The sequence below is a fragment of the Gasterosteus aculeatus genome, unplaced genomic scaffold (genome assembly GCF_964276395.1).
Source record: "Gasterosteus aculeatus unplaced genomic scaffold, fGasAcu3.hap1.1 HAP1_SCAFFOLD_24, whole genome shotgun sequence".
Classification (NCBI taxonomy): Eukaryota; Metazoa; Chordata; class Actinopteri; order Perciformes; family Gasterosteidae; genus Gasterosteus; species Gasterosteus aculeatus.
In genome coordinates, this window is record NW_027554883.1 from 119,443 (window position 1) to 143,620 (window position 24,178).

A 24,178-nucleotide genomic window follows, 5' to 3' on the forward strand; every position below is an offset into this window, starting at 1 on the left:
CCCGTCGCCAGGATCCTTGCCAGCCAATAAACTTTTGTCCGTATATCCAATCACTAACCTCTCCGTGTCTGCTTTGGGGTCCGAACCTTCACCTAAACCTAACAGAATAATCTGGCCATAACATGGACCCCGCAGACGTGGAGAGATTCAGACTGGCGCTTTCCTCCCAAGGCAGACGAGTGGGGCAGCATAAGGCAGCCTTAGACGAGGTGATGGAGACGCTCAACAGGCTTACCTCCACAGTGGCGCAAATCTACGCAAAGTGTCTACTCACCTCTTCACGCTGACTGCTTCGTCTCCCACTCCAGCTCCGGATCTTGCTCCACCACCCCCAGCGGCTCCGCCGAGCTCTTCCTCCACTCAACCCCGGGAACCCGTCATCCCCACACCCGCTAGGTTTTCGGGTCAGTCAGGGTCAGGTAGAGAATTCCTTTTTCAATGTAATCTTGTTTTTGAACAACAGCCCCTCACTTACGCTACCGACAAATCGCGGGTAGCGTTTGTTATGAGTCTCCTATCGGAGAAAGCCGCGTCTTGGGCTGTAGCGCTCTCGTTTAGCCAGTCCCCGGTTTGTTTTTCCTTTTCCTCCTTCTCCGAGGAGTTTCTTAAAGTGTTTGACCACCCGCTGCGTAGCAAGGAGGCTAGCAGCCGGCTCCTGTCGCTACGGCAAGGAGGGGACTCCGTAGCTAAGCACTCAGTGAATTTTTGGATTCTAGCGCTTGAGACCGGGTGGGATGAAAGAGCGTTGCAGGGGGTTTTTCTCCGGGGATTGAGAGAGGAGTTGAGGGACGAATTGGCTTCTCAGGATGAGACATCCTCTCTAGATTAGTTAATTTTGTTAGCTATTTGTTTAGATTCTCGTCCTTACGAGCGCCGCAGGGAGAGACTAGGGAGAGTTAGTCTCACCCCTCCCGTGACTCAGAGCGTGAATCCTCCCCAGTGTGGACTTGTGCCTCCTCCTTGTCCCGACAGGAGGTTTTCCCAGACCGCGTTTCCTCCCTCCGTTCCCGATGAACCCATGCAGCTTGGAAGGACCAGACTCACTCCACGGGAGCATCAACGTCGCCGGCGCCTTGGCCTCTGTCTTTGCTGCGGGCAGGATGGACATCTGCAAATGCACTGCCCGCTGCTGCCAAAAGGGGGGGCTCACCAATTTCGGGAGGAGCGTTGGTGAGCCTTTCCTCTGTTTGTTCGTCTCCTTCCCGGTTGACAATTAAGGGGACTGTGTCTTGGGATCAGTCCTCCCGTTCCCTGTCCATTTTAGTGGACTCAGGGGCCGATGACAATTTTATTGACTCTAGTTTTGCTTCTCGGGCAGGTATCACCTGCCAGCTGCTTTCTCACCCTAATAGGGTTTTTGCTTTAGATGGCAGGCTGTTAGCTCAGGTCACCCACCGCACGGCGCCCGTGAACCTGATGCTATCCGGTAACCACCGGGAGATTATTTCCTTTTTTTTTTAATTCCTTCTCCGGCTTCCCCTGTAGTGCTAGGGCTTCCTTGGTTGAAGTTGCATAACCCTCAAATTGACTGGCCCTCCGTCTCCATTTTCAACTGGAGTCTTTTCTGTCATTCTCATTGTTTACATTCTGCCATTCCGTCAACCATGTCTTCAACACCGCCACCCCCCAAATCAGTGGATGTCAGCTCTGTGCCCGCAGTCTATCACCACCTCCGGGAGGTGTTTAGTAAGGACCACGCTCTCTCTCTCTCCCCCCTCACAGACCTTATGACTGCTCCATTGATTTAGTTCCGGACGCTCCTTATCCTTCCAGTAAGCTGTATAACTCATCTAAGCCGGAAAGAGTGGCCATGGAGACATATATTTCTGACTCCTTGGCCACTGGACTAATTCGACCTTCGTCTTCTCCGCTAGGGGCAGGGGTTTTTTTTTGTGGAAAAGGACAAGTCGCTGCGCCCTTGTATTGACTTTCGGGGCCTAAATGACATTACTGTTAAGAACAGATACCCCCTCCCGCTTATAGACTCGGCGTTCGGACCCCTCCATGAGGCCTCTATCTTTATGAAGTTGGACCTCCGAAACGCTTATCACCTAGTGAGGATCAAGAAAGGAGACGAGTGGAAGACTGGGTTTAACACACCTCTGGGACATTTCGAGTACTTGGTGATGCCCTTTGGTCTCACAAATGCACCTGCGGTTTTCCAAAACCTGATCAATGACGTGCTATGGGACATGTTGAACTGTTTTGTGTTTGTTTATTTAGACGATATTTTGATTTTCTCGCGCAATCTCCAGGAACATGTGCAACATGTTAGTTTAGTCCTGAAGAGACTCCTGGAGAATCGTTTATATGTTAAGGCGGAGAAGTGTGAGTTTCATGTGTCTTCTGTGAGTTTTTTGGGTTTCATTGTGGAGAAGGGGCAAATCAAGACCGACCCTGCCAAGGTTATGGCAGTGGCCGACTGGCCTACTCCTACATCAAGGAAGCAACTACAGAGGTTTCTCGGGTTTGCCAATTTCTACCGCAGGTTCATCTGGGACTATAGCAGAGTTGCCACACCCCTTACGCAATTGACTTCTGTTAAAGTCCCATTTGTGTGGTCCCCTGTGGCAGAGGCCTCGTTTGCTAAATTGAAATTGTTATTTTCTTCTGCACCTGTCCTTATTCACCCTGACCCCGCGCTACAGTTTATTGTGGAGGTGGATGCTTCCGACTCTGGGGTGGGAGCTGTACTTTCACAGCGCTCCTCGGCTGATCAGAAGCAGCACCCTAGTGCCTTTTTCTCCCGCCAGCTCTCCCCAGCAGAGAGGAACTATGACGTGGGGAATCGGCAGCTGCTGGCGGTCGTCCTAGCTCTGCAGGGGTGGAGGCACTGGCTGGAGGGATCCACTCATCCTTTCATTGTGTGGTCGGATCACAAGAACCTCTCCTACCTCAGATCGGCTCGGAAGCTCAACTTACGCCGGTCCCGATGGGCTTTGTTCCTGAGGCGATTTCAATTCACCCTCACCTATCGTCCAGGATCCAAGAACATCAACCCGGATGCACTGTCACGTCAGTTTGCTCCCCCAGTTGAGGACACCGCTGGAAGCACCATCCTGCCGTCGGCCTGTGTGGTTGGAGTAGCCGGGTGGGAGATCGAGGGTGTGGTCCAGGGGGCCCAGGGGGACCAGCCGGTTCCACAGGGTTGTCCTCCGGGCAGGTTGTTTGTTCCAGAGGTGGTGAGGTCTCCTGTCCTGCAATGGGGACACGCCTCCCGGATTGCCTGCCATCCTGGTTTTTGTAGAACACTGGCTCTCCTGCAACAACGGTTCTGGTGGCCTTCCATGACAACGGATACCAGGGGATTCGTCGCTGCCTGTTCCGTCTGCGCCCGGAGTAAGGCCTCACACCAGGCCCCCGCCGGATTGCTGCACCCCCTTCCCATCCCTCACCGCCCGTGGTCGCATGTGGTGGTCGATTTCATCACTGGCTTACCCCCCTCGGAAGGCAACACCGTTATACTGACTGTGGTTGACCGGTTCTCCAAGGCAGCCTCTGGTCCGATTCCCAGCCAGTGCAGTAGAATTCTGCCTGAAAAAAAACATTTAGAATAATGTATTTAAATCATTCCAAAATTTCAACTTGACCGTAGGCGGCCATTTTTAAATCCCCTGCACACATTGGAGTTCTATGAGCATTGGTGGTTCAATGGTAGAATTCTCGCTTGCCATGCGAGAGATCTGGGTCCGATTCCCAGCCAGTGCAGTAGAATTCTGCCCAAAAAATGACATTTAGAATATTGTAATTAAATCATTCCAAAATTTCAACTTGACCATAAGCGGCCATTTTTAAATCCCCTTCCCACATTGGAGTTCTATGAGCATTGGTGGTTCAATGGTAGAATTCTCGCTTCCCATGCGAGAGATTTGTGTCCGATTCCCAGCCAGTGCAGTAGAATTCTGCCTGAAAAATGACATTTAGAATAATGTAATTAAATCATTCCTAAATTTCAACTTGACCATAAGCGGCCATTTTGAAATCCCCTGCCCACATTGGAGTTCTATGAGCATTGGTGGTTCAATGGTAGAATTCTCGCTTCCCATGCGAGAGATCTAGGTCCGATTCCCAGCCAGTGCAGTAGAATTCTGCCCAAAAAATGACATTTAGAATATTTTATTTAGATCATTCCAAAATGTCAACATGACCATGGGTGGCCATTTTTAAATCCCCTGCCCACAACATTGTTGTATGAGCATTGGTGGTTCAATGGTAGAATTCTCGCTTCCCATGCGAGAGATCTGTGTCCGATTCCCAGCCAGTGCAGTAGAATTCTGCCTGAAAAATGACATTTACAATATTTTAATTTAATCATTCCAAAATTTCAACTTGACCATAAGCGGCCATTTTTAAATCCCCTTCCCACATTGGAGTTCTATGAGCATTGGTGGTTCAATGGTAGAATTCTCGCTTGCCATGCGAGAGATCTGGGTCCGATTCCCAGCCAGTGCAGTAGAATTCTGCCTGAAAAATGACATTTAGAATAATGTAATTAAATCATTCCAAGATTTCAACATGACCATAAGTGGCCATTTTTAAATCCCCTGCCCACATTGGAGTTCTATGAGCATTGGTGGTTCAATGGTAGAATTCTCGCTTGCCATGCGAGAGATCTGGGTCCGATTCCCAGCCAGTGCAGTAGAATTTTGCCTGAAAAATGACATTTAGAATATTGTAATTAAATCATTCCATAATTTCAACTTGACCATAAGCGGCCATTTTTAACTCCCCTTCCCACATTGGAGTTCTATGAGCATTGGTGGTTCAATGGTAGAATTCTCGCTTGCCATGCGAGAGATCTGGGTCCGATTCCCAGCCAGTGCAGTAGAATTCTGCCCAAAGAATGACATTTAGAATATTTTATTTAGATCATTCCAAAATGTCAACATGACCATAGGTGGCCATTTTTAAATCCCCTGCCTACAATATTGTTGTATGAGCATTGGTGGTTCAATGGTAGAATTCTCTCTTGCAATGCGAGAGATCTGGGTCCGATTCCCAGCCAGTGCAGTAGAATTCTGCCCAAAGAATGACATTTAAAATATAATTTTTTTAGATCATTCCAAAATGTCAACATGACCATAGGTGGCCATTTTTAAATCCCCTGCCTACAATATTGTTGTATGAGCATTGGTGGTTCAATGGTAGAATTCTCGCTTGCCATGCGAGAGATCTAGGTCCGATTCCCAGCCAGTGCAGTAGAATTCTGCCTGAAAAATGACATTTACAATATTGTAATTAAATCATTCCAAAATTTCAACTTGACCATAAGCGGCCATTTTTAAATCCCCTTCCCACATTGGAGTTCTATGAGCATTGGTGGTTCAATGGTAGAATTCTCGCTTGCCATGCGAGAGATCTGGGTCCGATTCCCAGCCAGTGCAGTAGAATTCTGCCTGAAAAATGACATTTACAATAATGTATCTAAATCATTCCAAGATTTCAACATGACCATAAGCGGCCATTTTTAAATCCCCTGCCCACATTGGAGTTCTATGAGCATTGGTGGTTCAATGGTAGAATTCTCGCTTGCCATGCGAGAGATCTGGGTCCTATTCCCACCCAGTGCAGTAGAATTCTGCCTGAAAAATGACATTTAGAATATTGTAAATAAATCATTCCAAAATTTCAACTTGACCATAAGCGGCCATTTTTAACTCCCCTTCCCACATTGGAGTTCTATGAGCATTGGTGATTCAATGGTAGAATTCTCGCTTGCCATGCGAGAGATCTGGGTCCTATTCCCACCCAGTGCAGTAGAATTCTGCCTGAAAAATGACATTTAGAATATTGTAAATAAATCATTCCAAAATTTCAACATGACCATAAGCGGCCATTTTTAAATCCCCTGCCCACATTGGAGTTCTATGAGCATTGGTGGTTCAATGGTAGAATTCTCGCTTGCCATGCGAGAGATCTGGGTCCGATTCCCAGCCAGTGCAGTAGAATTCTGCCCAAAGAATGACATTTAGAATATTTTATTTAGATCATTCCAAAATGTCAACATGACCATAGGTGGCCATTTTTAAATCCCCTGCCTACAATATTGTTGTATGAGCATTGGTGGTTCAATGGTAGATTTCTCGCTTCCCATGCGAGAGATCTGGGACCTATTCCCACCCAGTGCAGTAGAATTCTGTCTGAAAAATGACATTTAGAATAATGTAATTAAATCATTCCTAAATTTCAACTTGACCATAAGCGGCCATTTTGAAATCTCCTGCCCACATTGGAGTTCTATGAGCATTGATGGTTCAATGGTAGAATTCTCGCTTGCCATGCGAGAGATCTGGGTCCGATTCCCAGCCAGTGCAGTAGAATTCTGCCCAAAGAATGACATTTAGAATATTTTATTTAGATCATTCCAAAATGTCAACATGACCATAGGTGGCCATTTTTAAATCCCCTGCCTACAATATTGTTGTATGAGCATTGGTGGTTCAATGGTAGAATTCTCGCTTGCCATGCGAGAGCTCTGGGTCCGATTCCCAGCCAGTGCAGTAGAATTCTGCCTGAAAAATGACATTTACAATATTGTATTTAAATCATTCCAAAATTTCAACTTGACCATAAGCGGCCATTTTTAACTCCCCTTCCCACATTGGAGTTCTATGAGCATTGGTGGTTCAATGGTAGAATTCTCGCTTGCCATGCGAGAGATCTGGGTCGGATTCCCAGCCAGTGCAGTAGAATTCTGCCCAAAGAATGACATTTAGAATATTTTATTTAGATCATTCCAAAATGTCAACATGACCATAGGTGGCCATTTTTAAATCCCCTGCCTACAATATTGTTGTATGAGCATTGGTGGTTCAATGGTAGAATTCTCTCTTGCAATGCGAGAGATCTGGGTCCGATTCCCAGCCAGTGCAGTAGAATTCTGCCCAAAGAATGACATTTAAAATATAATTTTTTTAGATCATTCCAAAATGTCAACATGACCATAGGTGGCCATTTTTAAATCCCCTGCCTACAATATTGTTGTATGAGCATTGGTGGTTCAATGGTAGAATTCTCGCTTGCCATGCGAGAGATCTGGGTCCGATTCCCAGCCAGTGCAGTAGAATTCTGCCTGAAAAATGACATTTACAATATTGTAATTAAATCATTCCAAAATTTCAACTTGACCATAAGCGGCCATTTTTAACTCCCCTTCCCACATTGGAGTTCTATGAGCATTGGTGATTCAATGGTAGAATTCTCGCTTGCCATGCGAGAGATCTGGGTCCTATTCCCACCCAGTGCAGTAGAATTCTGCCTGAAAAATGACATGTAGAATATTGTAAATAAATCATTCCAAAATTTCAACTTGACCATAAGCGGCCATTTTTAACTCCCCTGCCCACATTGGAGTTCTATGAGCATTGGTTGTTCAATGGTAGAATTCTCGCATCCCATGCGAGAGATCTGGGTCCGATTCCCAGCCAGTGCAGTAGAATTCTGCCCAAAGAATGACATTTAGAATATTTTATTTAGATCATTCCAAAATGTCAACATGACCATAGGTGGCCATTTTTAAATCCCCTGCCTACAATATTGTTGTATGAGCATTGGTGGTTCAATGGTAGAATTCTCGCTTGCCATGCGAGAGATCTGGGTCCGATTTCCAGCCAGTGCAGTAGAACTTGCCCAAAGAATGACATTTAGAATATTTTATTTAGATCATTCCAAAATGTCAACATGACCATAGGTGGCCATTTTTAAATCCCCTGCCTACAATATTGTTGTATGAGCATTGGTGGTTCAATGGTAGAATTCTCGCTTGCCATGCGAGAGATCTGTGTCCGATTCCCAGCCAGTGCAGTAGAATTCTGCCTGAAAAATGACATTTACAATATTGTAATCAAATCATTCCAAAATTTCAACTTGACCATAAGCGGCCATTTTTAACTCCCCTTCCCACATTGGAGTTCTATGAGCATTGGTGGTTCAATGGTAGAATTCTCGCTTGCCATGCGAGAGATCTGGGTCCGATTCCCAGCCAGTGCAGTAGAATTCTGCCCAAAGAATGACATTTAGAATATTTTATTTAGATCATTCCAAAATGTCAAAATGACCATAGGTGGCCATTTTTAAATCCCCTGCCTACAATATTGTTGTATGAGCATTGGTGGTTCAATGGTAGAATTCTCTCTTGCAATGCGAGAGATCTGGGTCCGATTCCCAGCCAGTGCAGTAGAATTTTGCCTGAAAAATGACATTTACAATATTGTATTTAAATCATTCCAAAATTTCAACTTGACCATAAGCGGCCATTTTTAACTCCCCTTCCCACATTGGAGTTCTATGAGCATTGGTGGTTCAATGGTAGAATTCTCGCTTGCCATGCGAGAGATCTGGGACCTATTCCCACCCAGTGCAGTAGAATTCGGCCTGAAAAATGACATTTAGAATAATGTAATTAAATCATTCCTAAATTTCAACTTGACCATAAGCGGCCATTTTGAAATCCCCTGCCCACATTGGAGTTCTATGAGCATTGATGGTTCAATGGTAGAATTCTCGCTTGCCATGCGAGAGATCTGTGTCCGATTCCCAGCCAGTGCAGTAGAATTCTGCCCAAAGAATGACATATAGAATATTTTATTTAGATCATTCCAAAATATCAACATGTCCATAGGTGGCCATTTTTAAATCCCCTGCCTACAATATTGTTGTATGAGCATTGGTGGTTCAATGGTAGAATTCTCGCTTGCCATGCGAGAGATTTGGGTCCGATTCCCAGCCAGTGCAGTAGAATTCTGCCTGAAAAATGACATTTAGAATAATTTATCTAAATCATTTCAAGATTTCAACATGACCATAAGCGGCCATTTTTAAATCCCCTGCCCACATTGGAGTTCTATGAGCATTGGTGGTTCAATGGTAGAATTCTCGTTTGCCATGCGAGAGATCTGGGTCCGATTCCCAGCCAGTGCAGTAGAATTTTGCCTGAAAAATGACATTTAGAATATTGTAATTAAATCATTCCAAAATTTCAACTTGACCATAAGCGGCCATTTTTAAATCCCCTTCCGACATTGGAGGTCTATGAGCATTGGTGGTTCAATGGTAGAGTTCTCGCTTGCCATGCGAGAGATCTGGGTCCGATTCCCAGCCAGTGCAGTAGAATTCTGCCTGAAACATGACATTTAGAATAATGTATCTAAATCATTCCAAGATTTCAACATGACCATAAGCGGCCATTTTTAAATCCCCTGCCCACATGGGAGTTCAATGAGCATTGGTGGTTCAATGGTAGAATTCTCGCTTCCCATGCGAGAGATCTGGGTCCGATTCCCAGCCAGTGCAGTAGAATTCTGCCTGAAAAATGACATTTAGAATATTTTATTTAGATCATTCCAAAATGTCAACATGACCATGGGTGGCCATTTTTAAATCCCCTGCCCACAACATTGTTTTATGAGCATTGGTGGTTCAATGGTAGAATTCTCGCTTCCCATGCGAGAGATCTGGGTCCGATTCCCAGCCAGTGCAGTAGAATTCTGCCTGAAAAATGACATTTAGAATATTGTAATTAAATCATTCCAAAATTTCAACTTGACCATAAGCGGCCATTTTTAAATCCCCTTCCCACATTGGAGTTCTATGAGCATTGGTGGTTCAATGGTAGAATTCTCGCTTGCCATGCGAGAGATCTGGGACCTATTCCCACCCAGTGCAGTAGAATTCTGCCTGAAAAATGACATTTAGAATATTGTAATTAAATCATTTCAAAATTTCAACATGACCATAGGTGGCCATTTTCAAATCCCCTGCCCACATTGGAGATCTATGAGCATTGGTGGTTCAATGGTAGAATTCATGCTTCCCATGCGAGAGATCTGGGTCCGATTCCCAGCCAGTGCAGTATAATTCTGCCAGAAAAATGACATTTAGAATATTGTAATTAAATCATTCCAAAATTTCAACATGACCATAAGCGGCCATTTTTAAATCCCCTGCCCACATGGGAGTTCAATGAGCATTGGTGGTTCAATGGTAGAATTCTCGCTTCCCATGCGAGAGATCTGGGTCCGATTCCCAGCCAGTGCAGTAGAATTCTGCCTGAAAAATGACATTTAGAATATTTTATTTAGATCATTCCAAAATTTCAACTTGACCATAAGCGGCCATTTTTAAATCCCCTGCCCACATTGGAGTTCTATGAGCATTGGTGGTTCAATGGTAGAATTCTCGCTTGCCATGCGAGATATCTGGGTCCGATTCCCAGCCAGTGCACTAGAATTTTGCCTGAAAAATGACATTTAGAATATTGTAATTAAATCATTCCAAAATTTCAACTTGACCATAAGCGGCCATTTTTAACTCCACTTCCCACATTGGAGTTCTATGAGCATTGGTGGTTCAATGGTAGAATTCTCGCTTGCCATGCGAGAGATCTGGGTCCGATTCCCAGCCAGTGCAGTAGAATTCTGCCTGAAAAATGACATTTAGAATAATGTATCTAAATCATTCCAAGATTTCAACATGACCATAAGCGGCCATTTTTAAATCCCCTGCCCACATTGGAGTTCTATGAGCATTGGTGGTTCAATGGTAGAATTCTCGCTTGCCATGCGAGAGATCTGGGTCCGATTCCCAGCCAGTGCAGTAGAATTTTGCCTGAAAAATGACATTTAGAATATTGTAATTAAATCATTCCAAAAATTCAACTTGACCATAAGCGGCCATTTTTAAATCCCCTGCCCACATGGGAGTTCAATGAGCATTGGTGGTTCAATGGTAGAATTCTCGCTTCCCATGCGAGAGATCTGGGTCCGATTCCCAGCCAGTGCAGTAGAATTCTGCCTGAAAAATGACATTTAGAATATTTTATTTAGATCATTCCAAAATGTCAACATGACCATGGGTGGCCATTTTTAAATCCCCTGCCCACAACATTGTTTTATGAGCATTGGTGGTTCAATGGTAGAATTCTCGCTTCCCATGCGAGAGATCTGGGTCCGATTCCCAGCCAGTGCAGTAGAATTCTGCCTGAAAAATGACATTTAGAATATTGTAATTAAATCATTCCAAAATTTCAACTTGACCATAAGCGGCCATTTTTAAATCCCCTTCCCACATTGGAGTTCTATGAGCATTGGTGGTTCAATGGTAGAATTCTCGCTTGCCATGCGAGAGATCTGGGACCTATTCCCACCCAGTGCAGTAGAATTCGGCCTGAAAAATGACATTTAGAATAATGTAATTAAATCATTCCTAAATTTCAACTTGACCATAAGCGGCCATTTTGAAATCCCCTGCCCACATTGGAGTTCTATGAGCATTGATGGTTCAATGGTAGAATTCTCGCTTGCCATGCGAGAGATCTGTGTCCGATTCCCAGCCAGTGCAGTAGAATTCTGCCCAAAGAATGACATATAGAATATTTTATTTAGATCATTCCAAAATATCAACATGTCCATAGGTGGCCATTTTTAAATCCCCTGCCTACAATATTGTTGTATGAGCATTGGTGGTTCAATGGTAGAATTCTCGCTTGCCATGCGAGAGATTTGGGTCCGATTCCCAGCCAGTGCAGTAGAATTCTGCCTGAAAAATGACATTTAGAATAATTTATCTAAATCATTTCAAGATTTCAACATGACCATAAGCGGCCATTTTTAAATCCCCTGCCCACATTGGAGTTCTATGAGCATTGGTGGTTCAATGGTAGAATTCTCGTTTGCCATGCGAGAGATCTGGGTCCGATTCCCAGCCAGTGCAGTAGAATTTTGCCTGAAAAATGACATTTAGAATATTGTAATTAAATCATTCCAAAATTTCAACTTGACCATAAGCGGCCATTTTTAAATCCCCTTCCGACATTGGAGGTCTATGAGCATTGGTGGTTCAATGGTAGAGTTCTCGCTTGCCATGCGAGAGATCTGGGTCCGATTCCCAGCCAGTGCAGTAGAATTCTGCCTGAAAAATGACATTTAGAATAATGTATCTAAATCATTCCAAGATTTCAACATGACCATAAGCGGCCATTTTTAAATCCCCTGCCCACATGGGAGTTCAATGAGCATTGGTGGTTCAATGGTAGAATTCTCGCTTCCCATGCGAGAGATCTGGGTCCGATTCCCAGCCAGTGCAGTAGAATTCTGCCTGAAAAATGACCGTTAGAATATTTTATTTAGATCATTCCAAAATGTCAACATGACCATGGGTGGCCATTTTTAAATCCCCTGCCCACAACATTGTTTTATGAGCATTGGTGGTTCAATGGTAGAATTCTCGCTTCCCATGCGAGAGATCTGGGTCCGATTCCCAGCCAGTGCAGTAGAATTCTGCCTGAAAAATGACATTTAGAATATTGTAATTAAATCATTCCAAAATTTCAACTTGACCATAAGCGGCCATTTTTAAATCCCCTTCCCACATTGGAGTTCTATGAGCATTGGTGGTTCAATGGTAGAATTCTCGCTTGCCATGCGAGAGATCTGGGACCTATTCCCACCCAGTGCAGTAGAATTCTGCCTGAAAAATGACATTTAGAATATTGTAATTAAATCATTTCAAAATTTCAACATGACCATAGGTGGCCATTTTCAAATCCCCTGCCCACATTGGAGATCTATGAGCATTGGTGGTTCAATGGTAGAATTCATGCTTCCCATGCGAGAGATCTGGGTCCGATTCCCAGCCAGTGCAGTATAATTCTGCCAGAAAAATGACATTTAGAATATTGTAATTAAATCATTCCAAAATTTCAACATGACCATAAGCGGCCATTTTTAAATCCCCTGCCCACATGGGAGTTCAATGAGCATTGGTGGTTCAATGGTAGAATTCTCGCTTCCCATGCGAGAGATCTGGGTCCGATTCCCAGCCAGTGCAGTAGAATTCTGCCTGAAAAATGACATTTAGAATATTTTATTTAGATCATTCCAAAATTTCAACTTGACCATAAGCGGCCATTTTTAAATCCCCTGCCCACATTGGAGTTCTATGAGCATTGGTGGTTCAATGGTAGAATTCTCGCTTGCCATGCGAGATATCTGGGTCCGATTCCCAGCCAGTGCACTAGAATTTTGCCTGAAAAATGACATTTAGAATATTGTAATTAAATCATTCCAAAATTTCAACTTGACCATAAGCGGCCATTTTTAACTCCACTTCCCACATTGGAGTTCTATGAGCATTGGTGGTTCAATGGTAGAATTCTCGCTTGCCATGCGAGAGATCTGGGTCCGATTCCCAGCCAGTGCAGTAGAATTCTGCCTGAAAAATGACATTTAGAATAATGTATCTAAATCATTCCAAGATTTCAACATGACCATAAGCGGCCATTTTTAAATCCCCTGCCCACATTGGAGTTCTATGAGCATTGGTGGTTCAATGGTAGAATTCTCGCTTGCCATGCGAGAGATCTGGGTCCGATTCCCAGCCAGTGCAGTAGAATTTTGCCTGAAAAATGACATTTAGAATATTGTAATTAAATCATTCCAAAAATTCAACTTGACCATAAGCGGCCATTTTTAAATCCCCTGCCCACATGGGAGTTCAATGAGCATTGGTGGTTCAATGGTAGAATTCTCGCTTCCCATGCGAGAGATCTGGGTCCGATTCCCAGCCAGTGCAGTAGAATTCTGCCTGAAAAATGACATTTAGAATATTTTATTTAGATCATTCCAAAATGTCAACATGACCATGGGTGGCCATTTTTAAATCCCCTGCCCACAACATTGTTTTATGAGCATTGGTGGTTCAATGGTAGAATTCTCGCTTGCCATGCGAGAGATCTGGGTCCGATTCCCAGCCAGTGCAGTAGAATTCTGCCCAAAAAATGACATTTAGAATATTGTAATTAAATCATTCCAAAATTTCAACTTGACCATAAGCGGACATTTTTAAATCCCCTTCCCACATTGGAGTTCTATGAGCATTGGTGGTTCAATGGTAGAATTCTCGCTTCCCATGCGAGAGATCTGGGTCCGATTCCCAGCCAGTGCAGTAGAATTCTGCCTGAAAAATGACATTTAGAATATTTTATTTAGATCATTCCAAAATTTCAACTTGACCATAAGCGGCCATTTTTAAATCCCCTGCCCACATTGGAGTTCTATGAGCATTGGTGGTTCAATGGTAGAATTCTCGCTTGCCATGCGAGATATCTGGGTCCGATTCCCAGCCAGTGCACTAGAATTTTGCCTGAAAAATGACATTTAGAATATTGTAATTAAATCATTCCAAAATTTCAACTTGACCATAAGCGGCCATTTTTAACTCCACTTCCCACATTGGAGTTCTATGAGCATTGGTGGTTCAATGGTAGAATTCTCGCTTGCCATGCGAGAGATCTGGGTCCGATTCCCAGCCAGTGCAGTAGAATTCTGCCTGAAAAATGACATTTAGAATAATGTATCTAAATCATTCCAAGATTTCAACATGACCATAAGCGGCCATTTTTAAATCCCCTGCCCACATTGGAGTTCTATGAGCATTGGTGGTTCAATGGTAGAATTCTCGCTTGCCATGCGAGAGATCTGGGTCCGATTCCCAGCCAGTGCAGTAGAATTTTGCCTGAAAAATGACATTTAGAATATTGTAATTAAATCATTCCAAAAATTCAACTTGACCATAAGCGGCCATTTTTAAATCCCCTGCCCACATGGGAGTTCAATGAGCATTGGTGGTTCAATGGTAGAATTCTCGCTTCCCATGCGAGAGATCTGGGTCCGATTCCCAGCCAGTGCAGTAGAATTCTGCCTGAAAAATGACATTTAGAATATTTTATTTAGATCATTCCAAAATGTCAACATGACCATGGGTGGCCATTTTTAAATCCCCTGCCCACAACATTGTTTTATGAGCATTGGTGGTTCAATGGTAGAATTCTCGCTTGCCATGCGAGAGATCTGGGTCCGATTCCCAGCCAGTGCAGTAGAATTCTGCCCAAAAAATGACATTTAGAATATTGTAATTAAATCATTCCAAAATTTCAACTTGACCATAAGCGGCCATTTTTAAATCCCCTTCCCACATTGGAGTTCTATGAGCATTGGTGGTTCAATGGTAGAATTCTCGCTTGCCATGCGAGAGATCTGGGACCTATTCCCACCCAGTGCAGTAGAATTCTGCCTGAAAAATGACATTTAGAATATTGTAATTAAATCATTCCAAAATTTCAACATGACCATAGGTGGCCATTTTCAAATCCCCTGCCCACATTGGAGATCTATGAGCATTGGTGGTTCAATGGTAGAATTCATGCTTCCCATGCGAGAGATCTGGGTCCGATTCCCAGCCAGTGCAGTATAATTCTGCCAGAAAAATGACATTTAGAATATTGTAATTAAATCATTCCAAAATTTCAACTTGACCATAAGCGGCCATTTTTAAATCCCCTGCCCACATTGGAGTTCTATGAGCATTGGTGGTTCAATGGTAGAATTCTCGCTTGCCATGCGAGATATCTGGGTCCGATTCCCAGCCAGTGCACTAGAATTTTGCCTGAAAAATGACATTTAGAATATTGTAATTAAATCATTCCAAAATTTCAACTTGACCATAAGCGGCCATTTTTAAATCCCCTTCCCACATTGGAGTTCTATGAGCATTGGTGGTTCAATGGTAGAATTCTCGCTTGCCATGCGAGAGATCTGGGACCTATTCCCACCCAGTGCAGTAGAATTCTGTCTGAAAAATGACATTTAGAATAATGTAATTAAATCATTCCTAAATTTCAACTTGACCATAAGCGGCCATTTTGAAATCCCCTGCCCACATTGGAGTTCTATGAGCATTGGTGGTTCAATGGTAGAATTCTCGCTTGCCATGCGAGAGATCTGTGTCCGATTCCCAGCCAGTGCAGTAGAATTCTGCCCAAAGAATGACATATAGAATATTTTATTTAGATCATTCCAAAATATCAACATGTCCATAGGTGGCCATTTTTAAATCCCCTGCCTACAATATTGTTGTATGAGCATTGGTGGTTCAATGGTAGAATTCTCGCTTGCCATGCGAGAGATCTGTGTCCGATTCCCAGCCAGTGCAGTAGAATTCTGCCTGAAAAATGACATTTACAATAATGTATCTAAATCATTCCAAGATTTCAACATGACCATAAGCGGCCATTTTTAAATCCCCTTCCCACATTGGAGTTCTATGAGCATTGGTGGTTCAATGGTAGAATTCTCGCTTGCCATGCGAGAGATCTGGGTCCGATTCCCAGCCAGTGCAGTAGAATTCTGCCCAAAGAATGACATTTAGAATATTTTATTTAGATCATTCCAAAATGTCAACATGACCATAGGTGGCCATTTTTAAATCCCCTGCCTACAATATTGTTGTATGAGCATTGGTGGTTCAATGGTAGAATTCTCGCTTGCCATGCGAGAGGTCTGGGTCCGATTCCCAGCCAGTGCAGTAGAATTCTGCCTGAAAAATGACATTTAGAATATTGTAATTAAATCATTCCAAAATTTCAACTTGACCATAAGCGGCCATTTTTAACTCCCCTTCCCACATTGGAGTTCTATGAGCATTGGTGGTTCAATGGTAGAATTCTCGCTTCCCATGCGAGAGATCTGGGTCCGATTCCCAGCCAGTGCAGTAGAATTTTGCCTGAAAAATGACATTTAGAATATTGTAATTAAATCATTCCAAAATTTTTACTTGACCAGAAGCGGCCATTTTTAAATCCCCTTCCGACTTTGGAGGTCTATGAGCATTGGTGGTTCAATGGTAGAATTCTCGCTTGCCATGCGAGAGATCTGGGTCCGATTCCCAGCCAGTGCAGTAGAATTCTGCCTGAAAAATGACATTTAGAATAATGTATCTAAATCATTCCAAGATTTCAACATGACCATAAGCGGCCATTTTTAAACCCCCTGCCCACATTGGAGTTCTATGAGCATTGGTGGTTCAATGGTAGAATTCTCGCTTGCCATGCGAGAGATCTGGGTCCGATTCCCAGCCAGTGCAGTAGAATTTTGCCTGAAAAATGACATTTAGAATATTGTAATTAAATCATTCCAAAATTTCAACTTGACCATAAGCGGCCATTTTTAACTCCCCTTCCCACATTGGAGGTCTATGAGCATTGGTGGTTCAATGGTAGAATTCTCGCTTGCCATGCGAGAGATCTGGGTCCGATTCCCAGCCAGTGCAGTAGAATTCTGCCTGAAAAATGACATTAAAAATAATGTATCTAAATCAATCCAAGATTTCAACATGACCATAAGCGGCCATTTTTAAATCCCCTGCCCACATGGGAGTTCAATGAGCATTGGTGGTTCAATGGTAGAATTCTCGCTTGCCATGCGAGAGATCTGGGTCCGATTCCCAGCCAGTGCAGTAGAATTCTGCCTGAAAAATGTCATTTAGAATAATGTATCTAAATCATTCTAAGATTTCAACATGACCATAAGCGGCCATTTTTAAATCCCCTGCCCACATTGGAGTTCTATGAGCATTGGTGGTTCAATGGTAGAATTCTCGCTTGCCATGCGAGAGATCTGGGTCCGATTCCCAGCCAGTGCAGTAGAATATTGCCTGAAAAATGACATTTAGAATATTGTAATTAAATCATTCCAAAATTTCAACTTGACCATAAGCGGCCATTTTTAACTCCCCTTCCCACATTGGAGGTCTATGAGCATTGGTGGTTCAATGGTGGAATTCTCGCTTGCCATGCGAGAGATCTGGGTCCGATTCCCAGCCAGTGCAGTAGAATTCTGCCTGAAAAATGACATTTAGAATAATGTATCTAAATCATTCCAAGATTTCAACATGACCATAAGCGGCCATTTTTAAATCCCCTGCCCACATGGGAGTTCAATGAGCATTGGTGGTTCAATGGTAGAATTCTCGCTTCCCATGCGAGAGATCTGGGTCCGATTCCCAGCCAGTGCAGTAGAATTCTGCCTGAAAAATGACATTTAGAATATTTTATTTAGATCATTCCAAAATGTCAACATGACCATGGGTGGCCATTTTTAAATCCCCTGCCCACAACATTGTTTTATGAGCATTGGTGGTTCAATGGTAGAATTCTCGCTTGCCATGCGAGAGATCTGGGTCCGATTCCCAGCCAGTGCAGTAGAATTCTGCCCAAAAAATGACATTTAGAATATTGTAATTAAATCATTCCAAAATTTCAACTTGACCATAAGCGGACATTTTTAAATCCCCTTCCCACATTGGAGTTCTATGAGCATTGGTGGTTCAATGGTAGAATTCTCGCTTCCCATGCGAGAGATCTGGGTCCGATTCCCAGCCAGTGCAGTAGAATTCTGCCTGAAAAATGACATTTAGAATATTTTATTTAGATCATTCCAAAATTTCAACTTGACCATAAGCGGCCATTTTTAAATCCCCTGCCCACATTGGAGTTCTATGAGCATTGGTGGTTCAATGGTAGAATTCTCGCTTGCCATGCGAGATATCTGGGTCCGATTCCCAGCCAGTGCACTAGAATTTTGCCTGAAAAATGACATTTAGAATATTGTAATTAAATCATTCCAAAATTTCAACTTGACCATAAGCGGCCATTTTTAACTCCACTTCCCACATTGGAGTTCTATGAGCATTGGTGGTTCAATGGTAGAATTCTCGCTTGCCATGCGAGAGATCTGGGTCCGATTCCCAGCCAGTGCAGTAGAATTCTGCCTGAAAAATGACATTTAGAATAATGTATCTAAATCATTCCAAGATTTCAACATGACCATAAGCGGCCATTTTTAAATCCCCTGCCCACATTGGAGTTCTATGAGCATTGGTGGTTCAATGGTAGAATTCTCGCTTGCCATGCGAGAGATCTGGGTCCGATTCCCAGCCAGTGCAGTAGAATTTTGCCTGAAAAATGACATTTAGAATATTGTAATTAAATCATTCCAAAAATTCAACTTGACCATAAGCGGCCATTTTTAAATCCCCTGCCCACATGGGAGTTCAATGAGCATTGGTGGTTCAATGGTAGAATTCTCGCTTCCCATGCGAGAGATCTGGGTCCGATTCCCAGCCAGTGCAGTAGAATTCTGCCTGAAAAATGACATTTAGAATATTTTATTTAGATCATTCCAAAATGTCAACATGACCATGGGTGGCCATTTTTAAATCCCCTGCCCACAACATTGTTTTATGAGCATTGGTGGTTCAATGGTAGAATTCTCGCTTGCCATGCGAGAGATCTGGGTCCGATTCCCAGCCAGTGCAGTAGAATTCTGCCCAAAAAATGACATTTAGAATATTGTAATTAAATCATTCCAAAATTTCAACTTGACCATAAGCGGCCATTTTTAAATCCCCTTCCCACATTGGAGTTCTATGAGCATTGGTGGTTCAATGGTAGAATTCTCGCTTGCCATGCGAGAGATCTGGGACCTATTCCCACCCAGTGCAGTAGAATTCTGCCTGAAAAATGACATTTAGAATATTGTAATTAAATCATTCCAAAATTTCAACATGACCATAGGTGGCCATTTTCAAATCCCCTGCCCACATTGGAGATCTATGAGCATTGGTGGTTCAATGGTAGAATTCATGCTTCCCATGCGAGAGATCTGGGTCCGATTCCCAGCCAGTGCAGTATAATTCTGCCAGAAAAATGACATTTAGAATATTGTAATTAAATCATTCCAAAATTTCAACTTGACCATAAGCGGCCATTTTTAAATCCCCTGCCCACATTGGAGTTCTATGAGCATTGGTGGTTCAATGGTAGAATTCTCGCTTGCCATGCGAGATATCTGGGTCCGATTCCCAGCCAGTGCACTAGAATTTTGCCTGAAAAATGACATTTAGAATATTGTAATTAAATCATTCCAAAATTTCAACTTGACCATAAGCGGCCATTTTTAAATCCCCTTCCCACATTGGAGTTCTATGAGCATTGGTGGTTCAATGGTAGAATTCTCGCTTGCCATGCGAGAGATCTGGGACCTATTCCCACCCAGTGCAGTAGAATTCTGTCTGAAAAATGACATTTAGAATAATGTAATTAAATCATTCCTAAATTTCAACTTGACCATAAGCGGCCATTTTGAAATCCCCTGCCCACATTGGAGTTCTATGAGCATTGGTGGTTCAATGGTAGAATTCTCGCTTGCCATGCGAGAGATCTGTGTCCGATTCCCAGCCAGTGCAGTAGAATTCTGCCCAAAGAATGACATATAGAATATTTTATTTAGATCATTCCAAAATATCAACATGTCCATAGGTGGCCATTTTTAAATCCCCTGCCTACAATATTGTTGTATGAGCATTGGTGGTTCAATGGTAGAATTCTCGCTTGCCATGCGAGAGATCTGTGTCCGATTCCCAGCCAGTGCAGTAGAATTCTGCCCAAAGAATGACATTTAGAATATTTTATTTAGATCATTCCAAAATGTCAACATGACCATAGGTGGCCATTTTTAAATCCCCTGCCTACAATATTGTTGTATGAGCATTGGTGGTTCAATGGTAGAATTCTCGCTTGCCATGCGAGAGATCTGGGTCCGATTCCCAGCCAGTGCAGTAGAATTCTGCCTGAAAATATGACATTTACAATATTGTAATTAAATCATTCCAAAATTTCAACTTGACCATAAGCGGCCATTTTTAACTCCCCTTCCCACATTGGAGTTCTATGAGCATTGGTGATTCAATGGTAGAATTCTCGCTTGCCATGCGAGAGATCTGGGTCCTATTCCCACCCAGTGCAGTAGAATTCTGCCTGAAAAATGACATTTAGAATATTGTAAATAAATCATTCCAAAATTTCAACATGACCATAAGCGGCCATTTTTAAATCCCCTTCCCACATTGGAGTTCTATGAGCATTGGTGGTTCAATGGTAGAATTCTCGCTTGCCATGCGAGAGATCTGGGTCCGATTCCCAGCCAGTGCAGTAGAATTCTGCCCAAAGAATGACATTTAGAATATTTTATTTAGATCATTCCAAAATGTCAACATGACCATAGGTGGCCATTTTTAAATCCCCTGCCTACAATATTGTTGTATGAGCATTGGTGGTTCAATGGTAGAATTCTCGCTTGCCATGCGAGAGGTCTGGGTCCGATTCCCAGCCAGTGCAGTAGAATTCTGCCTGAAAAATGACATTTAGAATATTGTAATTAAATCATTCCAAAATTTCAACTTGACCATAAGCGGCCATTTTTAACTCCCCTTCCCACATTGGAGTTCTATGAGCATTGGTGGTTCAATGGTAGAATTCTCGCTTCCCATGCGAGAGATCTGGGTCCGATTCCCAGCCAGTGCAGTAGAATTTTGCCTGAAAAATGACATTTAGAATATTGTAATTAAATCATTCCAAAATTTTTACTTGACCAGAAGCGGCCATTTTTAAATCCCCTTCCGACTTTGGAGGTCTATGAGCATTGGTGGTTCAATGGTAGAATTCTCGCTTGCCATGCGAGAGATCTGGGTCCGATTCCCAGCCAGTGCAGTAGAATTCTGCCTGAAAAATGACATTTAGAATAATGTATCTAAATCATTCCAAGATTTCAACATGACCATAAGCGGCCATTTTTAAACCCCCTGCCCACATTGGAGTTCTATGAGCATTGGTGGTTCAATGGTAGAATTCTCGCTTGCCATGCGAGAGATCTGGGTCCGATTCCCAGCCAGTGCAGTAGAATTTTGCCTGAAAAATGACATTTAGAATATTGTAATTAAATCATTCCAAAATTTCAACTTGACCATAAGCGGCCATTTTTAACTCCCCTTCCCACATTGGAGGTCTATGAGCATTGGTGGTTCAATGGTAGAATTCTCGCTTGCCATGCGAGAGATCTGGGTCCGATTCCCAGCCAGTGCAGTAGAATTCTGCCTGAAAAATGTCATTTAGAATAATGTATCTAAATCATTCTAAGATTTCAACATGACCATAAGCGGCCATTTTTAAATCCCCTGCCCACATTGGAGTTCTATGAGCATTGGTGGTTCAATGGTAGAATTCTCGCTTGCCATGCGAGAGATCTGGGTCCGATTCCCAGCCAGTGCAGTAGAATTTTGCCTGAAAAATGACATTTAGAATATTGTAATTAAATCATTCCAAAATTTCAACTTGACCATAAGCGGCCATTTTTAACTCCCCTTCCCACATTGGAGGTCTATGAGCATTGGTGGTTCAATGGTAGAATTCTCGCTTGCAATGCGAGAGATCTGGGTCCGATTCCCAGCCAGTGCAGTAGAATTCTGCCTGAAAGATGACATTTAGAATAATGTATCTAAATCATTCCAAGATTTCAACATGACCATAAGCGGCCATTTTTAAATCCCCTGCCCACATGGGAGTTCAATGAGCATTGGTGGTTCAATGGTAGAATTCTCGCTTCCCATGCGAGAGATCTGGGTCCGATTCCCAGCCAGTGCAGTAGAATTTTGCCTGAAAAATGACATTTAGAATATTGTAATTAAATCATTCCAAAATTTCAACTTGACCATAAGCGGCCATTTTTAAATCCCCTTCCGACATGGGAGTTCAATGAGCATTGGTGGTTCAATGGTAGAATTCTCGCTTCCCATGCGAGAGATCTGGGTCCGATTCCCAGCCAGTGCAGTAGAATTTTGCCTGAAAAATGACATTTAGAATATTGTAATTAAATCATTCCAAAATTTCAACTTGACCATAAGCGGCCATTTTTAAATCCCCTGCCCACATTGGAGTTCAATGAGCATTGGTGGTTCAATGGTAGAATTCTCGCTTGCCATGCGAGAGATCTGGGTCCGATTCCCAGCCAGTGCAGTAGAATTCTGCCCAAAGAATGACATTTAGAATATTTTATTTAGATCATTCCAAAATGTCAACATGACCATGGGTGGCCATTTTTAAATCCCCTGCCCACAACATTGTTTTATGAGCATTGGTGGTTCAATGGTAGAATTCTCGCTTCCCATGCGAGAGATCTGGGTCCGATTCACAGCCAGTGCAGTAGAATTCTGCCTGAAAAATGACATTTAGAATATTTTATTTAGATCATTCCAAAATGTCAACATGACCATGGGTGGCCATTTTTAAATCCCCTGCCCACAACATTGTTTTATGAGCATTGGTGGTTCAATGGTAGAATTCTCGCTTCCCATGCGAGAGATCTGGGTCCGATTCCCAGCCAGTGCAGTAGAATTCTGCCCAAAAAATGACATTTAGAATATTGTAATTAAATCATTCCAAAATTTCAACTTGACCATAAGCGGCCATTTTTAAATCCCCTTCCCACATTGGAGTTCTATGAGCATTGGTGGTTCAATGGTAGAATTCTCGCTTGCCATGCGAGAGATCTGGGTCCGATTCCCAGCCAGTGCAGTAGAATTTTGCCTGAAAAATGACATTTAGAATATTGTAATTAAATCATTCCAAAATTTCAACTTGACCATAAGCGGCCATTTTTAACTCCCCTTCCCACATTGGAGGTCTATGAGCATTGGTGGTTCAATGGTAGAATTCTCGCTTGCCATGCGAGAGATCTGGGTCCGATTCCCCGCCAGTGCAGTAGAATTCTGCCTGAAAAATGACATTTAGAATAATGTATCTAAATCATTCCAAGATTTCAACATGACCATAAGCGGCCATTTTTAAATCCCCTGCCCACATGGGAGTTCAATGAGCATTGGTGGTTCAATGGTAGAATTCTCGCTTCCCATGCGAGAGATCTGGGTCCGATTCCCAGCCAGTGCAGTAGAATTTTGCCTGAAAAATGACATTTAGAATATTGTAATTAAATCATTCCAAAATTTCAACTTGACCATAAGCGGCCATTTTTAAATCCCCTTCCGACATTTGAGGTCTATGAGCATTGGTGGTTCAATGGTAGAATTCTCGCTTCCCATGCGAGAGATCTGGGTCCGATTCCCAGCCAGTGCAGTAGAATTTTGCCTGAAAAATGACATTTAGAATATTGTAATTAAATCATTCCAAAATTTCAACTTGACCATAAGCGGCCATTTTTAAATCCCCTGCCCACATGGGAGTTCAATGAGCATTGGTGGTTCAATGGTAGAATTCTCGCTTCCCATGCGAGAGATCTGGGTCCGATTCCCAGCCAGTGCAGTAGAATTTTGCCTGAAAAATGACATTTAGAATATTGTAATTAAATCATTCCAAAATTTCAACTTGACCATAAGCGGCCATTTTTAAATCCCCTTCCGACATTGGAGGTCTATGAGCATTGGTGGTTCAATGGTAGAATTCTCGCTTGCCATGCGAGAGATCTGGGTCCGATTCCCAGCCAGTGCAGTAGAA

The 24,178-nt window shown here is 42.9% G+C and overlaps 66 non-coding genes across 66 annotated transcripts; all 66 read left to right on the forward strand.

Annotated features, from left to right (window-relative positions):
- The first annotated feature begins 3,637 nt into the window (after positions 1 to 3,637).
- trnag-gcc (transfer RNA glycine (anticodon GCC)) lies at positions 3,638 to 3,708 on the forward strand. The gene has a single exon. It is a non-coding gene; the product is annotated as a tRNA-Gly (tRNA).
- Positions 3,709 to 4,009: 301 nt separating this feature from the next.
- Positions 4,010 to 4,080, forward strand: trnag-ccc (transfer RNA glycine (anticodon CCC)). The gene has a single exon. It is a non-coding gene; the product is annotated as a tRNA-Gly (tRNA).
- Positions 4,081 to 4,195: 115 nt separating this feature from the next.
- trnag-ccc (transfer RNA glycine (anticodon CCC)) lies at positions 4,196 to 4,266 on the forward strand. Its single transcript has one exon. It is a non-coding gene; the product is annotated as a tRNA-Gly (tRNA).
- A 115-nt stretch (positions 4,267 to 4,381) lies between these two features.
- Positions 4,382 to 4,452, forward strand: trnag-gcc (transfer RNA glycine (anticodon GCC)). The gene has a single exon. It is a non-coding gene; the product is annotated as a tRNA-Gly (tRNA).
- A 115-nt stretch (positions 4,453 to 4,567) lies between these two features.
- On the forward strand, positions 4,568 to 4,638 carry trnag-gcc (transfer RNA glycine (anticodon GCC)). The gene has a single exon. It is a non-coding gene; the product is annotated as a tRNA-Gly (tRNA).
- Positions 4,639 to 4,753: 115 nt separating this feature from the next.
- trnag-gcc (transfer RNA glycine (anticodon GCC)) lies at positions 4,754 to 4,824 on the forward strand. Its single transcript has one exon. It is a non-coding gene; the product is annotated as a tRNA-Gly (tRNA).
- A 115-nt stretch (positions 4,825 to 4,939) lies between these two features.
- Positions 4,940 to 5,010, forward strand: trnac-gca (transfer RNA cysteine (anticodon GCA)). Its single transcript has one exon. It is a non-coding gene; the product is annotated as a tRNA-Cys (tRNA).
- A 303-nt stretch (positions 5,011 to 5,313) lies between these two features.
- Positions 5,314 to 5,384, forward strand: trnag-gcc (transfer RNA glycine (anticodon GCC)). The gene has a single exon. It is a non-coding gene; the product is annotated as a tRNA-Gly (tRNA).
- Positions 5,385 to 5,871: 487 nt separating this feature from the next.
- On the forward strand, positions 5,872 to 5,942 carry trnag-gcc (transfer RNA glycine (anticodon GCC)). Its single transcript has one exon. It is a non-coding gene; the product is annotated as a tRNA-Gly (tRNA).
- Positions 5,943 to 6,801: 859 nt separating this feature from the next.
- On the forward strand, positions 6,802 to 6,872 carry trnac-gca (transfer RNA cysteine (anticodon GCA)). Its single transcript has one exon. It is a non-coding gene; the product is annotated as a tRNA-Cys (tRNA).
- A 117-nt stretch (positions 6,873 to 6,989) lies between these two features.
- trnag-gcc (transfer RNA glycine (anticodon GCC)) lies at positions 6,990 to 7,060 on the forward strand. The gene has a single exon. It is a non-coding gene; the product is annotated as a tRNA-Gly (tRNA).
- Positions 7,061 to 7,918: 858 nt separating this feature from the next.
- trnag-gcc (transfer RNA glycine (anticodon GCC)) lies at positions 7,919 to 7,989 on the forward strand. Its single transcript has one exon. It is a non-coding gene; the product is annotated as a tRNA-Gly (tRNA).
- Positions 7,990 to 8,104: 115 nt separating this feature from the next.
- Positions 8,105 to 8,175, forward strand: trnac-gca (transfer RNA cysteine (anticodon GCA)). The gene has a single exon. It is a non-coding gene; the product is annotated as a tRNA-Cys (tRNA).
- Positions 8,176 to 9,220: 1,045 nt separating this feature from the next.
- trnag-ccc (transfer RNA glycine (anticodon CCC)) lies at positions 9,221 to 9,291 on the forward strand. The gene has a single exon. It is a non-coding gene; the product is annotated as a tRNA-Gly (tRNA).
- A 115-nt stretch (positions 9,292 to 9,406) lies between these two features.
- On the forward strand, positions 9,407 to 9,477 carry trnag-ccc (transfer RNA glycine (anticodon CCC)). Its single transcript has one exon. It is a non-coding gene; the product is annotated as a tRNA-Gly (tRNA).
- A 487-nt stretch (positions 9,478 to 9,964) lies between these two features.
- On the forward strand, positions 9,965 to 10,035 carry trnag-ccc (transfer RNA glycine (anticodon CCC)). Its single transcript has one exon. It is a non-coding gene; the product is annotated as a tRNA-Gly (tRNA).
- Positions 10,036 to 10,336: 301 nt separating this feature from the next.
- On the forward strand, positions 10,337 to 10,407 carry trnag-gcc (transfer RNA glycine (anticodon GCC)). The gene has a single exon. It is a non-coding gene; the product is annotated as a tRNA-Gly (tRNA).
- A 115-nt stretch (positions 10,408 to 10,522) lies between these two features.
- Positions 10,523 to 10,593, forward strand: trnag-gcc (transfer RNA glycine (anticodon GCC)). The gene has a single exon. It is a non-coding gene; the product is annotated as a tRNA-Gly (tRNA).
- A 115-nt stretch (positions 10,594 to 10,708) lies between these two features.
- On the forward strand, positions 10,709 to 10,779 carry trnag-ccc (transfer RNA glycine (anticodon CCC)). Its single transcript has one exon. It is a non-coding gene; the product is annotated as a tRNA-Gly (tRNA).
- A 115-nt stretch (positions 10,780 to 10,894) lies between these two features.
- On the forward strand, positions 10,895 to 10,965 carry trnag-ccc (transfer RNA glycine (anticodon CCC)). The gene has a single exon. It is a non-coding gene; the product is annotated as a tRNA-Gly (tRNA).
- A 1,045-nt stretch (positions 10,966 to 12,010) lies between these two features.
- On the forward strand, positions 12,011 to 12,081 carry trnag-ccc (transfer RNA glycine (anticodon CCC)). The gene has a single exon. It is a non-coding gene; the product is annotated as a tRNA-Gly (tRNA).
- A 115-nt stretch (positions 12,082 to 12,196) lies between these two features.
- On the forward strand, positions 12,197 to 12,267 carry trnag-ccc (transfer RNA glycine (anticodon CCC)). Its single transcript has one exon. It is a non-coding gene; the product is annotated as a tRNA-Gly (tRNA).
- Positions 12,268 to 12,754: 487 nt separating this feature from the next.
- On the forward strand, positions 12,755 to 12,825 carry trnag-ccc (transfer RNA glycine (anticodon CCC)). The gene has a single exon. It is a non-coding gene; the product is annotated as a tRNA-Gly (tRNA).
- Positions 12,826 to 13,126: 301 nt separating this feature from the next.
- trnag-gcc (transfer RNA glycine (anticodon GCC)) lies at positions 13,127 to 13,197 on the forward strand. Its single transcript has one exon. It is a non-coding gene; the product is annotated as a tRNA-Gly (tRNA).
- A 115-nt stretch (positions 13,198 to 13,312) lies between these two features.
- trnag-gcc (transfer RNA glycine (anticodon GCC)) lies at positions 13,313 to 13,383 on the forward strand. Its single transcript has one exon. It is a non-coding gene; the product is annotated as a tRNA-Gly (tRNA).
- A 115-nt stretch (positions 13,384 to 13,498) lies between these two features.
- On the forward strand, positions 13,499 to 13,569 carry trnag-ccc (transfer RNA glycine (anticodon CCC)). Its single transcript has one exon. It is a non-coding gene; the product is annotated as a tRNA-Gly (tRNA).
- A 115-nt stretch (positions 13,570 to 13,684) lies between these two features.
- On the forward strand, positions 13,685 to 13,755 carry trnag-gcc (transfer RNA glycine (anticodon GCC)). The gene has a single exon. It is a non-coding gene; the product is annotated as a tRNA-Gly (tRNA).
- A 115-nt stretch (positions 13,756 to 13,870) lies between these two features.
- Positions 13,871 to 13,941, forward strand: trnag-ccc (transfer RNA glycine (anticodon CCC)). The gene has a single exon. It is a non-coding gene; the product is annotated as a tRNA-Gly (tRNA).
- A 301-nt stretch (positions 13,942 to 14,242) lies between these two features.
- Positions 14,243 to 14,313, forward strand: trnag-gcc (transfer RNA glycine (anticodon GCC)). The gene has a single exon. It is a non-coding gene; the product is annotated as a tRNA-Gly (tRNA).
- A 115-nt stretch (positions 14,314 to 14,428) lies between these two features.
- trnag-gcc (transfer RNA glycine (anticodon GCC)) lies at positions 14,429 to 14,499 on the forward strand. The gene has a single exon. It is a non-coding gene; the product is annotated as a tRNA-Gly (tRNA).
- Positions 14,500 to 14,614: 115 nt separating this feature from the next.
- On the forward strand, positions 14,615 to 14,685 carry trnag-ccc (transfer RNA glycine (anticodon CCC)). The gene has a single exon. It is a non-coding gene; the product is annotated as a tRNA-Gly (tRNA).
- Positions 14,686 to 14,800: 115 nt separating this feature from the next.
- Positions 14,801 to 14,871, forward strand: trnag-gcc (transfer RNA glycine (anticodon GCC)). The gene has a single exon. It is a non-coding gene; the product is annotated as a tRNA-Gly (tRNA).
- A 1,231-nt stretch (positions 14,872 to 16,102) lies between these two features.
- Positions 16,103 to 16,173, forward strand: trnag-gcc (transfer RNA glycine (anticodon GCC)). The gene has a single exon. It is a non-coding gene; the product is annotated as a tRNA-Gly (tRNA).
- A 115-nt stretch (positions 16,174 to 16,288) lies between these two features.
- Positions 16,289 to 16,359, forward strand: trnag-gcc (transfer RNA glycine (anticodon GCC)). The gene has a single exon. It is a non-coding gene; the product is annotated as a tRNA-Gly (tRNA).
- A 115-nt stretch (positions 16,360 to 16,474) lies between these two features.
- Positions 16,475 to 16,545, forward strand: trnag-ccc (transfer RNA glycine (anticodon CCC)). Its single transcript has one exon. It is a non-coding gene; the product is annotated as a tRNA-Gly (tRNA).
- Positions 16,546 to 16,660: 115 nt separating this feature from the next.
- Positions 16,661 to 16,731, forward strand: trnag-gcc (transfer RNA glycine (anticodon GCC)). The gene has a single exon. It is a non-coding gene; the product is annotated as a tRNA-Gly (tRNA).
- A 115-nt stretch (positions 16,732 to 16,846) lies between these two features.
- Positions 16,847 to 16,917, forward strand: trnag-gcc (transfer RNA glycine (anticodon GCC)). The gene has a single exon. It is a non-coding gene; the product is annotated as a tRNA-Gly (tRNA).
- A 115-nt stretch (positions 16,918 to 17,032) lies between these two features.
- Positions 17,033 to 17,103, forward strand: trnag-gcc (transfer RNA glycine (anticodon GCC)). The gene has a single exon. It is a non-coding gene; the product is annotated as a tRNA-Gly (tRNA).
- A 115-nt stretch (positions 17,104 to 17,218) lies between these two features.
- trnag-gcc (transfer RNA glycine (anticodon GCC)) lies at positions 17,219 to 17,289 on the forward strand. Its single transcript has one exon. It is a non-coding gene; the product is annotated as a tRNA-Gly (tRNA).
- Positions 17,290 to 17,404: 115 nt separating this feature from the next.
- On the forward strand, positions 17,405 to 17,475 carry trnag-gcc (transfer RNA glycine (anticodon GCC)). The gene has a single exon. It is a non-coding gene; the product is annotated as a tRNA-Gly (tRNA).
- Positions 17,476 to 17,776: 301 nt separating this feature from the next.
- On the forward strand, positions 17,777 to 17,847 carry trnag-ccc (transfer RNA glycine (anticodon CCC)). The gene has a single exon. It is a non-coding gene; the product is annotated as a tRNA-Gly (tRNA).
- Positions 17,848 to 17,962: 115 nt separating this feature from the next.
- trnag-gcc (transfer RNA glycine (anticodon GCC)) lies at positions 17,963 to 18,033 on the forward strand. The gene has a single exon. It is a non-coding gene; the product is annotated as a tRNA-Gly (tRNA).
- A 115-nt stretch (positions 18,034 to 18,148) lies between these two features.
- On the forward strand, positions 18,149 to 18,219 carry trnag-ccc (transfer RNA glycine (anticodon CCC)). The gene has a single exon. It is a non-coding gene; the product is annotated as a tRNA-Gly (tRNA).
- Positions 18,220 to 18,520: 301 nt separating this feature from the next.
- Positions 18,521 to 18,591, forward strand: trnag-gcc (transfer RNA glycine (anticodon GCC)). Its single transcript has one exon. It is a non-coding gene; the product is annotated as a tRNA-Gly (tRNA).
- Positions 18,592 to 18,706: 115 nt separating this feature from the next.
- trnag-gcc (transfer RNA glycine (anticodon GCC)) lies at positions 18,707 to 18,777 on the forward strand. The gene has a single exon. It is a non-coding gene; the product is annotated as a tRNA-Gly (tRNA).
- Positions 18,778 to 18,892: 115 nt separating this feature from the next.
- trnag-ccc (transfer RNA glycine (anticodon CCC)) lies at positions 18,893 to 18,963 on the forward strand. Its single transcript has one exon. It is a non-coding gene; the product is annotated as a tRNA-Gly (tRNA).
- A 115-nt stretch (positions 18,964 to 19,078) lies between these two features.
- Positions 19,079 to 19,149, forward strand: trnag-gcc (transfer RNA glycine (anticodon GCC)). The gene has a single exon. It is a non-coding gene; the product is annotated as a tRNA-Gly (tRNA).
- Positions 19,150 to 20,380: 1,231 nt separating this feature from the next.
- Positions 20,381 to 20,451, forward strand: trnag-gcc (transfer RNA glycine (anticodon GCC)). Its single transcript has one exon. It is a non-coding gene; the product is annotated as a tRNA-Gly (tRNA).
- A 302-nt stretch (positions 20,452 to 20,753) lies between these two features.
- trnag-gcc (transfer RNA glycine (anticodon GCC)) lies at positions 20,754 to 20,824 on the forward strand. The gene has a single exon. It is a non-coding gene; the product is annotated as a tRNA-Gly (tRNA).
- A 115-nt stretch (positions 20,825 to 20,939) lies between these two features.
- On the forward strand, positions 20,940 to 21,010 carry trnag-gcc (transfer RNA glycine (anticodon GCC)). The gene has a single exon. It is a non-coding gene; the product is annotated as a tRNA-Gly (tRNA).
- A 115-nt stretch (positions 21,011 to 21,125) lies between these two features.
- On the forward strand, positions 21,126 to 21,196 carry trnag-ccc (transfer RNA glycine (anticodon CCC)). The gene has a single exon. It is a non-coding gene; the product is annotated as a tRNA-Gly (tRNA).
- Positions 21,197 to 21,311: 115 nt separating this feature from the next.
- Positions 21,312 to 21,382, forward strand: trnag-gcc (transfer RNA glycine (anticodon GCC)). Its single transcript has one exon. It is a non-coding gene; the product is annotated as a tRNA-Gly (tRNA).
- Positions 21,383 to 21,497: 115 nt separating this feature from the next.
- On the forward strand, positions 21,498 to 21,568 carry trnag-gcc (transfer RNA glycine (anticodon GCC)). Its single transcript has one exon. It is a non-coding gene; the product is annotated as a tRNA-Gly (tRNA).
- A 115-nt stretch (positions 21,569 to 21,683) lies between these two features.
- On the forward strand, positions 21,684 to 21,754 carry trnag-gcc (transfer RNA glycine (anticodon GCC)). Its single transcript has one exon. It is a non-coding gene; the product is annotated as a tRNA-Gly (tRNA).
- A 115-nt stretch (positions 21,755 to 21,869) lies between these two features.
- Positions 21,870 to 21,940, forward strand: trnag-gcc (transfer RNA glycine (anticodon GCC)). Its single transcript has one exon. It is a non-coding gene; the product is annotated as a tRNA-Gly (tRNA).
- A 115-nt stretch (positions 21,941 to 22,055) lies between these two features.
- trnac-gca (transfer RNA cysteine (anticodon GCA)) lies at positions 22,056 to 22,126 on the forward strand. The gene has a single exon. It is a non-coding gene; the product is annotated as a tRNA-Cys (tRNA).
- Positions 22,127 to 22,241: 115 nt separating this feature from the next.
- trnag-ccc (transfer RNA glycine (anticodon CCC)) lies at positions 22,242 to 22,312 on the forward strand. The gene has a single exon. It is a non-coding gene; the product is annotated as a tRNA-Gly (tRNA).
- A 115-nt stretch (positions 22,313 to 22,427) lies between these two features.
- trnag-ccc (transfer RNA glycine (anticodon CCC)) lies at positions 22,428 to 22,498 on the forward strand. The gene has a single exon. It is a non-coding gene; the product is annotated as a tRNA-Gly (tRNA).
- Positions 22,499 to 22,613: 115 nt separating this feature from the next.
- trnag-gcc (transfer RNA glycine (anticodon GCC)) lies at positions 22,614 to 22,684 on the forward strand. The gene has a single exon. It is a non-coding gene; the product is annotated as a tRNA-Gly (tRNA).
- Positions 22,685 to 22,799: 115 nt separating this feature from the next.
- trnag-ccc (transfer RNA glycine (anticodon CCC)) lies at positions 22,800 to 22,870 on the forward strand. Its single transcript has one exon. It is a non-coding gene; the product is annotated as a tRNA-Gly (tRNA).
- Positions 22,871 to 22,985: 115 nt separating this feature from the next.
- trnag-ccc (transfer RNA glycine (anticodon CCC)) lies at positions 22,986 to 23,056 on the forward strand. The gene has a single exon. It is a non-coding gene; the product is annotated as a tRNA-Gly (tRNA).
- A 115-nt stretch (positions 23,057 to 23,171) lies between these two features.
- Positions 23,172 to 23,242, forward strand: trnag-gcc (transfer RNA glycine (anticodon GCC)). The gene has a single exon. It is a non-coding gene; the product is annotated as a tRNA-Gly (tRNA).
- A 301-nt stretch (positions 23,243 to 23,543) lies between these two features.
- On the forward strand, positions 23,544 to 23,614 carry trnag-ccc (transfer RNA glycine (anticodon CCC)). The gene has a single exon. It is a non-coding gene; the product is annotated as a tRNA-Gly (tRNA).
- A 115-nt stretch (positions 23,615 to 23,729) lies between these two features.
- On the forward strand, positions 23,730 to 23,800 carry trnag-ccc (transfer RNA glycine (anticodon CCC)). The gene has a single exon. It is a non-coding gene; the product is annotated as a tRNA-Gly (tRNA).
- A 115-nt stretch (positions 23,801 to 23,915) lies between these two features.
- trnag-ccc (transfer RNA glycine (anticodon CCC)) lies at positions 23,916 to 23,986 on the forward strand. Its single transcript has one exon. It is a non-coding gene; the product is annotated as a tRNA-Gly (tRNA).
- A 115-nt stretch (positions 23,987 to 24,101) lies between these two features.
- trnag-gcc (transfer RNA glycine (anticodon GCC)) lies at positions 24,102 to 24,172 on the forward strand. Its single transcript has one exon. It is a non-coding gene; the product is annotated as a tRNA-Gly (tRNA).
- Positions 24,173 to 24,178: the final 6 nt, after the last annotated feature.